Source organism: Cupressus sempervirens, chromosome 5 (assembly GCF_028749045.1).
Source record: "Cupressus sempervirens isolate cs-2001-9-10 chromosome 5, ASM2874904v1, whole genome shotgun sequence".
Taxonomy (NCBI): domain Eukaryota; kingdom Viridiplantae; phylum Streptophyta; class Pinopsida; order Cupressales; family Cupressaceae; genus Cupressus; species Cupressus sempervirens.
Genome location: NC_143122.1, coordinates 1047004870 through 1047018874, shown reverse-complemented (window position 1 = coordinate 1047018874; position 14005 = coordinate 1047004870). Strand labels below are relative to the sequence as shown.

General features: G+C 35.5%; 1 pseudogene; it reads left to right on the top strand.

Annotated features, from left to right (window-relative positions):
* The first annotated feature begins 438 nt into the window (after window positions 1-438).
* Window positions 439-5529, top strand: LOC149559527 (glutamate receptor 2.7-like; annotated as a pseudogene).
* Window positions 5530-14005: the final 8476 nt, after the last annotated feature.

Genomic DNA, 14005 nt, shown 5'->3' with positions numbered 1-14005 from the left:
AATCAGCTGTTTACTTCCAATCATTTTCTTCTTATTTTACTGCAACCCATTTTGTTGTGTTACCCATGGCAGCATCTCATATTGTAAAAATTTCTCAAAATCCCTTCCAGATGTGTCCTTAGAGATTTTAAAACTGAAGTAGGAAAGCAAAGAGAAATTATGCATTATGACTATGTGTAAATCATTGGCTGCAACATTTGGTTACTTCAACACAATTTCTACTTCATTTTCATTGTAGATAAATTATTCTAGTTGCTGAAAATAATACCAATTTTTTATCATTAGAGTCAACTTTACGTAAATTTCCAAGATATTTCCATTTCCTTCACAAAGATAAGATTCTCAAGGAGTTTGAATGGATATATATAGATGGATATGATCAACAAGAGTGCAATCCAAATCAATAGAATTCTCTTAAAAAAGAGAGAGGGAGTGGAGATGAAAAGAGTGCAAATATTTACAGTTGCTTGCCTTTTCATGGCTGCAAGTTTAGAGATTGAAGCTAACTTCATGGTGAAGAAAGATAGCAAGAACTACCATGAAGTTAGCGGTAGATGATGTGAATGAATCTCAAATACTCAATGGCATTGAATTGCTTCTTCTCTTGAAAGAGGCAAAACACCACTTGAATGCACTTTTGCAAGTATTTTGATTTAAGAATGGTTATTCAGACTTTTGGATGTATTAATGTATAAATTATTTTCATGCATCATAATTTATATATGACATCTTAGAAGATTCTTCATTTCTCTTTGATTCATATAAATATTTTATTTTTCAAGTTATTGGTTTTTCTTTTTTACAGTTAGATATAGACTAACCACTAATAGTGAAACACTGAAATGTTTGATTGAATTTATATTTTATTTGATCTCCTTTCTATTTCAAATGATGTTCATAATTTTTAATAAGGAAATGATAAAATCTTTTATTGAAAGAGTTTTGTTTCATCTTATTAGTAGTCTAAGTATTCGGATATTGCTATCATGCTTTAATAGTGTAGTTTTAGAGTCAAACTCATTGACCTATAGCGATATCACAATTTGACTTGTGGAAATCGTCTCCTAGTCATTAGTTTAAGTGTTCTCTATAATTAATAAGAAAAATTAACAAAATATTTAATTGAATTATAGTTTAAATAATGTTGAAAATTATTAATAGTCAAACAATAAATCTTTAATTGAGAGAGTTTTCTTTGAACTTTGTGGTAGTTTTTCATTGAATAAGACCTTGCAAATTTTTAAAGAGAGGTCATATTTGATATGTCATTACATTTTTATTAATCTTTCTATTATAGATTTTAAGACTAGTGGGTTAATACTTCTCTATCTAAATTTTAGTCATAGAATTCAATGATATGTATTTTACGAGTCATTTCAATTCTTTAGTCATAAAATGTCCAAAACATAGTTATTTAAAAAAAATGTATTACAAAAATAATTTTATGTACATATATAATAAATAAGTCATAAAATGTCCAAAACATAGTTATTTAAAAAAAATGTATAACAAAAATAATTTTATGTATGTACATAATAAATAAAATAAATGTTCATGTAAGTTTTTAAAACTCTAAATTTTTCTTAATTGTTCTTGTAATATTTTTAACTTATTTTGATGAATCATAAAAATATTGATGACATAGGTTTGGGTTAGGGTCCTCTCATACATACTCTAGTGTATAGGGTAAACTAGGGTTTAGGTCGCCCTTCACCCCTTCCCATTCTTCTACTATTGTTGCCACCTATTGATTTTTATTTCTAATATTCTTGAAGTGGACATTGATTATATATGAAATTTAAAGTTATGATTTCATATGTTCTTTTTTTTTTCCAATATTTCTGATTTTATTTCCATTCAAACACATGTCTAGTTCTATAAATGTTGCATATTTTTATGGTTGAATGTAGCTATTAATCTTCTAACCAAAAATGAAGTAGTGGCATTGATAGAAGCAGAATCATCCAAAACCCAACCTTTTTTATCAGATCTTGGAGAGGCAACCAAAGTTCCAGTTCTCTCACTCTCCATCACAGGCCCTACCCACTCCCATCATAAATTTCCATATTTTGTTCATATGGAAAACACTCATACCATTCAAATGAAAAATACTGCAACTTGATTATGCATTATGGTTGGAGAAGCATGGCAGTTCTTTACTCAGATGATTACTTTGGTTTAGTAGCCATGCCCTCATTTCTTGATGTTCTTCGAGATCTTGACTCTAAAATTGCATATACCTCAATTATTCCTTCAACTACACATAGACCAAAAATAAGGGAAGAGCTTCATAAACTCAAGGAAATAGAACTAAGAGTTTATGTTGTTCACGCACCTTTTTCTCTAGCCATGAATATATTCATGGAGGCCCGAGAAATGGGAATGATGGATTCTAGTTATGTGTGGATCACAACCCAAGGATTTACTAGACTTTGGGATTATACACTAAATTCTTCTACAATCTCATCGATGCAAGGCCTCGTTGGGATTAAAATCCATATCCCGAATTATAAAAAGTTGAAGGATTTCACTCAAAGGTGGGAACGACAATTTATACATGACAACCCCAACCCAAAAAATATTGAGTTGAATTCATATGGTTTATTGGCTTATAATACAGTGCTTATGATAGCTCAAGCAATTGGAAAGATGGAAATGAATGCAAGTTTAATTTTTGTGACAGCTTCAACTAGTCTATGACCAATTGCATATTCTACAATCAAGGTATTCCAAGAAGGAAGAAAACTTATACATGATATCATCTTAACAAATTTTGATGGTTTAAGTGGATGTGTTAAGCTCCATGATGGGGAAATGCATGGGTGTGGTTACGAGATAGTGAATGTTGTGGAAAAAGCTATGAAATAGTTGGGTATTGGCCATTTAATTTGTTAGAATTCTTTAGAATAACTGAGAGGGGGCGGGGGGGGGGGGGTGGGGTGAATCAGTTATTCAAGGTCCAAATGCCCTATTAATACCCTTTTCATATGTTCAAATTTAAATCATTCATATAATAAAATTACTGTAAATCAACATGCAAAGATAAAACATTCAAGATCAACACATGACACAATGATTTACGTGGAAACCCAATTTGGGAAAAACCACTGGTAACATGCTACTTGATTCTCACTCTTCTGAAGTGATGCCCTATTAAAAGCCTGCCCTGTTAAAGGCTTATAACACACTATTAAATGTGACCTTGTTAGAGGATTTCACCAAACTGTTAGGAATGTGCCTGGTTAAAGGTCTTTAGGACATCCACTTTGGAATATCACCCTGTTAAAGGATTTATCTAATGGCTGTTAAACCAACCTAAGTCCATAGGATTTATCATACTATTACAATTGCTAGAAAGTAATGATAATGGTCTTTTGATCTGACATGACTTACAACATACTTTGTAGATTTCAGATCACTCTTTCAATTCAATCCTTATGCTTGGCTTCAATCACTTCAGCTCTGACTGCTTGTCTCCCTCTCAAGCTTCATCTCCTTGAGTCTTCCTACTCATTTTGCCAATGCAATCATCCTTGAGGTCATCTATTAAATAGAGTTTCTGTTCTTTCTTCTCCTTAGCACATTCTTCAGTATTTCATGCTTTTATGCTTGACTATGGCTCTGTTTCACAGTATCCTCCTCTATTCTACACTTCTTCTCTCTCTTTTTTCATTAACTTATGTCTTCTTATATACAAGTTTGATTTTCTTTTACCGCTCAATTCTCCCTCTCTAATTTTAGGGTTTCAAAATGAATTAGGGAGGATACAATGTATCTACCCCATATCTTGTTTTTTTCTTGAAACTTCGCTAGTTGTATCTTAAAAATGTTCTGCATGGTATTCTATTCCACTAACTCATCATTCTTATCTTCCTTTTAATTCACAGATTTTTAGATAACAACTTTTGTCAGCTTAGATCTGGCGAATCTTTGATTTCCTAAATAATGCAGCAACTCGGCATTATTGAGTTATCGGTGCTCAGCACCTCTGTGTTACTCAGCACCTATACCAGCTCGGCACTTGGTTTTTCTTGGCACTTGAACTTGCAACAACTCGACATTTTTGAGTTATTGGTGCTCAGCACCTCTGTGTTACTCAACACCTATACCAGATCGACACTTGAACTTGCTCGGCATTTGAACTTGCTCGGCACTTGAACTTGCTCGGCACTTGAACTTGCTCGACACTTGAACTTGCTTAGCTAAAACCTTAGATCTTTTGATATGTTTCAGTGTGCTTATTCTTCGTATCTTTTAGTATGTCATCCAATACACTATTCCATCAATGGCTTAACTGATCCTTGTACTTCATTACTACATCATAACTTCAACCTTTCTCTAGGTGTTTTGGTTACATCTTATTGATTGCCTCCACCTTGAAAATCAACTAATTGATAGTATTTGGATCACTAAAGCAATTGTCATCCCTGCAAGTAGCAAGTTTGACATCAATGACAAAACAATGATTGAGGACATTCTTTACCAATTCCATAAATTATTCCAACAATTGTTCTTATGATCATTTCAATCATTTCCAACATAATTCATCAAAATTCTTCAAAATGCCATCTTTTTGTGATGAAGGGCTTCAAGATGTGATTTGGCCAGGTGGGTTTTCCATAGTCCCTCATGGTTGGGCAATACCAACTAGACTAAGGATTGCAGTTCCTAGAAAATCTGGTTGGGAGGAACTTGTTAGTGTGTCATTGGATCCAACAAGTCAGACACCTATCATCACTGGGTTCTCCATTGATGTGTTTTAGGTAGTTGTGGGAATTGTTGACCCTCAATTGATGTATGATCTCATTCCATACCCTGAGGGCAATAATTATTCAAAAAATTACTCCTATGAAGATCTCATCATGCAAGTGTACTGCAAGGTGTGTTTTTCTTTCAATCTTAAATATTTCAAAAATACAAGAGATTCTAGTAATTCAAAACTTAATCATATTTAGACTATTAAAATCACCATTTAAAGTTTAGCTCCTATCATGATTTAGAGTTTAGTTCCTAGTTATATGTTGAGATTTTAATATCACCTTTTGCAATATGTAATGGATCTTATATTATGCAACATATAATTTAAATTAAGAATTGATCATATACCATTCACCATGATTAAATTGAGAATTGAGCTTCTAACCTTCTCTACCTCTTCTAGATGTCATTTTGAAGAGCATTAGAGAATTACCAATCACTATTCAAACATAATTTTTCTTTTCTTGGCTTTGGTAGAAGTATGATGTAGTTGTGGGTGATGTTACTATTACTGCAAATCGAAGTAAATTTGTGGCTTTCACGCAACCATATACAAAAATAGGTTTAGTAATGGTGGCTCCCACTACCATAAAGAAGGAAGCCAACCATGCTTGGACATTCCTACAACCATTTACTCTAGCACTATGGAGAACAACGATGGTTTTTCTTATATATACTGGACTAGTGGTGTGGTTCCTGGAACATAAAATAAATCCTGACTTTAGGGGAAGTCCCGTAACCCAAGTGGTCACTCTAGCAATAGTTGGGTGAACCATGAAGGATTCCCCTCCAAATTTTATATAGGTACATATGAGCCGTAAAATAGATTTTCAGTGAATAGATTTGAATTTAAGTCATATAAATTTAACCATAAAGTACAAATCTATTTAATTGATATCCACCATATCAACATATAGGGATCCAAAACATGCATAATAATTAAAGTTGAATTAATTTTCTTACTAAGACTCATAGATCTTTTGTGATGCTCATCAAAATTTTCCTCAATAATCACAATTAAAGACAAGAAAGCATGTCAAAAACACTATTTTTCAATCTAAATTACAAAATTATTAATTGATTAGAATAAGATCCACATATAAATCCTTAATTCATACACTTTCAAACATATAGATTTAGAATCTAGCTTAAAATACTATTACTTTTCATTCAAAGACATAAAAATGACTTCAAACAACATAAAAAGATAAGCACATAATAATTTTTTGTTCAAAATTATCAAAACCCCATGTCAATCTCATGATCGGCTATATATTAGTCTTTTACAACACCATCAAATGAAATTATTGGAGTTTCATAATTAACAAGAGTTTCCAAGAAGGATAAACCAAACTAGATCAATTTAGCTAACTTCCCCAACTGCATATCAAAAACTACACCCAAAATGTTCTATCAAATTAGATCATCTATACAATAAGACATTTATTTTTGGGAATTTTCCCATGATTATGTGGAGTGGGTTATATGCACTGGTGTGGCCTATGTAACCTTTTATTCTTTGTACAAACTTGTAAACTTATGAATAGCTCGGATGTTTAAAATATTTACATGGGTCATTCTCTACCTCCACACGCCCTTCTCCCACTTAATCACTTTGATCTTCACCATTTGGGTAGGTGATTATATTAGAAACACATAAAGTAGGGCCTCTATCTATGAAATTTTTGAAAAATTCTCAATCATTAGCATATTTTCTTCTTATATTTCTTGATTTATTCCCTCATCTAAAATAGAGTCCAGCATTCTTGTCTTTTTAAATCATGTTATTTTCATCAATTTATGACACAATATTTCACCCAAGTTCATCCATCAAACATTGGGTGAGTTTACTAAGTTCTTTTTATCAAACTTCGAATATTCAACTTTCCCCTACTGAAGTATTGAATTGTGCCACTCCATATTTTTCTTGCATATTTAAAGTATATTATCATCCACCATCTTGAGGGAATTCTCAATTAGGAACATGGCTACACCATATTTCTAAAATATATTAACATATATTACTACATTTAGCCATTTAATTTCTTCTTTCTCCTAGACCAATGTTCATGAATCTAAATCCCTAGTAGTTGCAATAAATTTATCATTAATTTTCTTATATTCAACAATTTAGTTCTTCCCCTATTGGATTATGCCTTCTAGTCATTCATCAAATACTAACATAATCATCCTCCCTCTTTGCAATGTTTTCATATTGGAAAGAATTTTGAGTATATACCAAAGGGTGATATTATTGAGAGATTGTTAAGTGGTTAGAACTTAGATTGGTTTCTTCCATGTTGCATTCATGACTTTGTTTATCATTGATGTCAACATATATGTATTCTAGAATGCATCAGATAGAGTTTCAATACATCATAGAGGAAGATTTGACTAATAAGGTTTGGGTATGCAGAGTTAAGCTATGCGAGATTATTAGTGTTCATTGATGTATTAAAATGCTACATCAATATTATCTAATGTCAATATGAAGATTCATATGAGTTACAATTGATTTAATGAGGACAGGTTGCATGCCAATTTGCATGAAATAATTTATTGGTAATTTAGTTGTATTTCTTAAGAGAGATGGAATGAAGTTAACCGATGTTAGGTTGGGCTTGAAGAGATGTTCATGATGCTATGTTGTGGTAGAAGACATTGAAGCTCATTTTGTGGAAGTCACTAAAGTGTAACATGTAATATGTTCATTGGAAGCCAACTTTGTGATGGGATTTATTTTGGAAGTTTTAAAGCATATTGTAGCATGTGGAATTTAATTGTAATAACTTATTGAGGTGATGCAGGAGCATCTAGAGGTCTAAGGGCAATCCTGTGTCACCCAAAAAAATGTACTTAGACTTAGTTTCTGTTTCATGTGTTTTCATTTTTGGATACCCATTTGAGTCAAATAAAGGTTCCAACTCTCACAGTTCCACTATCAGTGTGTTTGAAAATCCCAAAAAAATAGGAGCATGTAATTGGGCCATCATTTTGGTGACCTAGAAGGCGTAAATTGGCTAGATGAATGTAATTGTAATTTAGAGCATTCCAATAAAAGAATAAAGTCAAAAGGCCCCACAGTTTGAAAGTTATTGCAATTTTTTGAGTTTTGGAGACCTCCTAAAATTGCTTCAAAGTCAAGTTAGAGGCATTAAATGACCTTGAAAAGGGTCAAAAAAATGGGGGACGAGCAAAGCTTGTCCATAGGGCTATAGAGCGCTTTGAGAGCTTTCCAAAAATCTAAACGGTTTGTCAATCGGAGCTACGGTTCAAAAGTTATGCCTCCCGAAAGTTCGGTTACTATTTCTGGATTCTTCTAAATTTGCACCGACTTCTAACACAGCTTCTGGAACCTTCTATTTGGTCGGTGGATGCCTACTAGAACTTTCTAGAATGTACTCCTAGTCCTTAACCCTCTGGGGTCTATTTAAGGATATTTCTGGTATTGTAAAAGGCAGTTCGAAGTGGAGTTTGAGAGGAGGTACTGAAAGGAGAAATTATCTCCAGATTTATGCTATTGTAAGCCCTTAGGGCATGTTTTGAAGTTTATTTTCTCTGTACTATTTGTACTAGCTTATTTTTCCCAGTTAATAAAAATTCCCCTTTTTTGTTGTTTCCATTCTGTTCTTGGGTTGTGTCCCCATCAAGTGGTATCAGATCCAATTTTCCTGAGTGTGTAGACAGAGCGCCAATTGTGAGGCAGTTTGCACCAGGACTGTGTGGTTGTGGGTTCGAGTTAGAAGATGCCTCCATGAAGAGAGCGTGGTGAAAGGGCCAGAGCTATTAATCTTGAGGAGGTTAGAGCCCTCCAAAGGCAGGTACAGGCATTGCAAGAGGAGCTTCGTAGAGGAGCAAATGTTGTCACAGGTGACGACAGTGAGGATGACAATGAAGAAGAAGTAATGGAACCAGAAGGGGAATTTGACGGGGAAGTTCTAAATCATGCAGACGAAAGACTTTTTAGGGCCATTACTAAGTTTTGGAAAAGACCCACAATTGAAGTGGGTGTATTTTTTGGAAATCTGAAACCAGATGAGTTGATCGATTGGATAAATGAACTGGAAGAATACTTTGAGTATGAGGATATCAGGGACCCAGATAGGGTTAAGTTTGCAAAGGCCAAATTGAAAGGCCATGCCAAAATTTGGTGGCAAGAGGTTCAACTAGAAAGAAATAGAAGAGGAAAGGAGAAGATCACAAGATGGGAGCGCATGGTGGAAAAATTGAAGAAGCAATTCATTCCTGTAGACTATGAGCTTGATTTGTTTAAGAAGATGCATGGGTTAAAGCAAGCAGGAAGATTAGTCCAAGAATAAACAGAGGAATTTTACCGACTCTTGAATAGAGTGGGACATGCAGAAGCAAATAAGGAGAAGGTTTCTCGTTAAATCAGTGGGTTGCGACCTAGCATCCAGGAGGAATTAAGTTTGGTAAGAATGACATGCATTGAAGAGGCATACTAGTTTTCCCTACGAGTTGAGGAGAAGCTAAATAAAAGGTTTGAAGGAAGACAAAGAGGGCACAGTAAAGGAGGAAGGGGAAGCGGTAGGTCATCTGGAGGCCGAAATGAAACCCAAAAGAAAAATGAAGATGAGGGTACTAGCAGGAACCAGAGGAATGAGGGTTTCAACCGCTCCCATGACCAAGACTTTGGAAATCAGAGAGGAAGAGGTAGAGGACGTGGACAAGGAAGAGGAGGCTTTCATGGTACTTGTTTCCATTGTAATGAAGAAGGTCATCGTGCCTTTGAATTCCCTCAATGACAAGGAAGGACAGATAGGAGAGCTGAGGGCCAAGCTAGGGTTGCTCATGTGGATGAGGATGCAAAATCATCACATTCAGAGGATGCAGAAAGAGGAGAGACCCTGGTAAATGAAAGAGTCCTACTAAGTAGTGAGATTGAACCAGGAAAATGGAGGAGTTTGTTTCGTACCAGATGCAAGTGTGAGGATAAATGTTGTGACGTGATCATTGATGGTGGTAGCACTGATAACTTGGTATCAGAAGAGATGGTCTCTAAGATGAAGCTCAAGTGGGATAAACACCCCCAGCCCTATCGGATTGCTTGGGTAAAAGATGATCATAAGGTCCTGGTAAGTGAACAATGTTTAGTAAAATTCAAAATTGGGAGTTACCATGATGAAGTTCTCTATGATGTTATTTCAATGGATGTTTGCCACCTATTGTTGGGTAGACCATGGCAGTTTGATAGACATGCAGTACATGATGGACATGTAAACACATACTCTCTGACAAAGGATGGAGTTCATCATAAATTGAAGCCGATGAAAAAGGAAGGTGAAAAGGTATGTAGCAGTACTAGGATTTGTCTTGTTGATGAAAGGAAGTTTTTAGATGGCATGAAACATCAGCATATGTGCTATGCTTTAATTCCTAGGAAAAATAAAGAAGGTAGTAGTGAAATACCATTTGAAGTTTCAAATTTACTAGGGGAATTTGGAGATATTATCTCTGATAATGTTCCAGATGGATTGCCACCAGTAAGGAAAATCAGTCATCAGATAGATCTAATTCTAGGAGCTAGTTTTCCTAACAAGGCTGCTCACAGGATGACTCCTACTGAAATAGAGGAGCTAAATAGATAGGTTCAGGAGCTGTTGAGGAAGAGCTTGATTCAAGAGAGCCTGAGTCCATGTGCAGTACCTGCAATACTCACACCAAAGAAGGATGGAGAGTGGAGGATGTGTACAAATTCTCGAGCTATAAATAGGATCACCATCAAGTACTAGTTTCCTTTGCCAAGGATGGATGATATTATGGACTGCTTGAGTGGAGCTCAGTACTTCACAAAGATAGATATGAAGAGTGGTTATCACCAGATACAGATTCGAGAAGGAGATGAGTGGAAAATAGCCTTCAAGACCAAGGAGGGTCTTTATGAGTGGTTAGTCATGCCCTTTGGATTGATGAATGCCCCAAGCACCTTCATGCGGCTCATGAATGAGGTACTTAAGAAGTTCTTGGGAAAATTTGTTATTGTTTATTTGGATGATATTTTAATTTTCAGCAAGACGGTGGAGGAACATTTATTGCATATTCGTAGTGTCCTTGAAAGGCCAAGGGAAGAGAAACTGTTAATTAATCTGAAGAAGTGTAACTTTGTAAAAGGGGAGTTAGTCTATTTGGGGTTTGTTATATCACCTGAAGGTCTCAAAATGGATCCAGAGAAGGTAAAAGCCATCTTGGAATGGCCTACTCCAAGGTCTGCTACTGAGGTAAGATCATTTCATGGTCTGGTTAGTTCCTATAGAAATTTTATTAAGAATTTTAGTGGCATATGTGCACCCCTAACTGATACAATAAGAGGGGATAGAAAAGAGTTCAAATGGACTGTAGCAGCTGCAAGAAGTTTTGAATTACTGAAGAAGAAGGTAACAGAACAACTTGTGTTGGCACTTCCAGATTTTAGAAAAGTGTTCCAGGTGGATTGTGATGCTAGTGGCAGCGCTATTGGGGTTGTATTAAGCCAAGAAGGTAAGCCTATTGCATATTTTAGTGAAAAATTGAATGATGCAAAGAAGAAGTATTCTGTTTATGATCAAGAGTTCTATGCAATAGTTCAGGCCTTAAAGAAATGGAGGCATTATTTATTGCCAAATGAATTTGTTTTGTATACTGATCATTAGGCATTACAGTACCTAAATAGTCAAGGTAAATTGAATCAGAGGCATATGAAGTGGGTAGAGTTCTTGCAGAGTTATACATTTGTGTTGAAGCATAGAAGTGGAAAATCTAATAGGTTGAAGTAGTTGGGTTTGATGAACTCAAGAATTTGTACCCTGAGGATCCTGATTTTGCTGAAGCATGGAAAGCTTGTAAAGAACCTGTTGATGTAGATAGAACCAAGTGGTTAGACTATTTGATTCAGGATGGTATGTTGTTCAAAGGTAGTCAATTGTGCATTCCAAGGAGTTCCATGAGGGAAAATCTAATTAAGGAGAAACATAGTGGAGGGATGGAAGGACATTTTGGTCAAGATAAGACCATTTCCATTCTTAGAGAACATTATTTTTGGCCTCAAATTTTACAGGATGTGAAGAAGTTTGTACAGAGTTGCCAGGTTTGTCAAGTTGCCAAGGGAGTTAGTCACAATACTGGTCTATATCAGCCATTGCCTATTCCATCAAGGCCATGGGAGGACATAAGTATGGATTTTGTTCTTGGATTACCAAGGACACAAAGGGGTAATGACTCAATATTTGTGGTGGTTGATAGGTTCTCCAAAATGGCACATTTCATTCCATGCCACAAAACTCATGATGTTGTCCATATTGTAGACTTGTTTTTCAAAGAGGTGGTAAGACTACATGGTCTTCGAAGGAGTATAGTTTCTGACAGAGATACTAAATTTGTGGGGTATTTCTGGAGGACATTGTGGAAAAAGTTGAGAACAGACTTGAAATTCAGTTCCATGCATCACCCACAAACTGACGGCCAAATAGAAGTGGTAAACAGAAGTCTGGGCAATTTACTGAGATGTTTAGTTGTGGATAAGCCCAAGGGATGGGATTTGATTCTACCATAGGCAGAGTTTTCTTATAATAACTCTATAAATAGGAGTACTAGAAAATCACCATTCCAAATTGTATATGGGAGTAGCCCGAGGACTGCACCAGAGCTAAGGAAGATAGAACAAGGGGAGAGGACAAGTGCTGAAGCTGAGGAATTTGCTGAACATATCAAGCGTCTACATGAGGAGGTTCAAGCACACATTACCAAGATGAATCAAGAGTATAAAGCTAGGGCTGATCAAAGGAGAAGACATAAGGAATTCCAAGTAGGGGATCTAGTCATGGTACACTTACGAAAAGAAATATTTCTAGCCGGTACTTATAACAAGCTGAAAATGAAGAAATTTGGCCCCTGCAAAATTTTGAAGAAACATGACTCAGGAAATCCATATGAAGTGGAAATGCCAAATGGTATTCACATTTCTCCCATTTTCAACATTGTAGATTTAACAGAGTATCATGATGATGGTGCAGATGAGGAGCTGGTGTTAGAGCCATGTCCAATTCCTTTTTCTAAGAAGGAGCAGATAGAAGACTTTCTAGATCATCATGTGGGTAGGAGTACCAAAAATAGGAAGTATGAAGAGTATTTGGTCAAATGGAAAGGACAACCAATCAAGGACTCAACTTGGATTTCAACAGCTGAGGTTTCCCATTTGGGATTTCCTCTACCATTCATAAAGTGACAGGGTCACTTTTCAATCTACCCTGGGTGTTTGATGCAGGAGCATCTAGAGGTCTAAGGGCAATCCTGTGTCACCCAAAAAAATGTACTTAGACTTAGTTTATGTTTCATGTGTTTTCATTTTTGGATACCCATTTGGGTCAAATAAAGGTTCCAACTCTCACAGTTCCACTATTAGTGTGTTTGCAAATCCCAAAAAAATAGGAGCATGTAATTGGGCCATCATTTTGGTGACCTAGAAGGTGTAAATTGGCTAGATGAATGTAATTATAATTTAGAGGATTCCAGAAAAAGAATCAGGTCAAAAGGCCCCACATTTTGAAAGTTATTGCAGTTTTTCAAGTTTTGGAGACCTCCTAAGAATGCTTCAAAGTCAGGTTAGGGGCATTAAATGACCCCAAAAAGGGTTAAAAATGGGGGATGAGTGAAGCTTTTCCATAGGGCTATAGAGCGCTTCGAGAGCTTTCTGAAAATGTAAACGGTTCGTCAATCAGAGCTACGGTTCAAAAGTTATGCCTCCTGAAAGTTCGGTTACCGTTTCTGGATTCTTCTAGATTTGCACCAACTTCTAACGCAGCTTCTAGAACCTTCTATTTTGTCGATGGATGCCTACTAGCACTTTCTAGAATGTACTCCTAGTCCTTAACCCTTTGGGGTCTATTTAAGGAGATTTTTGGTATTGTAAAAGGCAGTTCGGAGTGGAGTTTGAGAGGAGGTACTGAAAGGAGAAATTATCTCCAGATTTATGCTATTGTAAGCCCTTAGGGCATGTTTTGAAGTTTATTTTCTCTGTACTATTTGTACTAGCTTATTTTTCTTAGTTAATATAATTTCCCCTTTTCTGTTGTTTCCATTCTGTTCTTGGGTTGTGTCCCCATCATGAGGTCCTATATTACTCATTTTATATCCAGAAATCCCTTACAACCCAACTTATTTAGTTATTAGACCAACATATAAATGAAAGGTTGTTTCCTTGGTTGTAGGTGTGGTTAAGAATTTTTGTTATTATATGTTGAGGATAAGAATT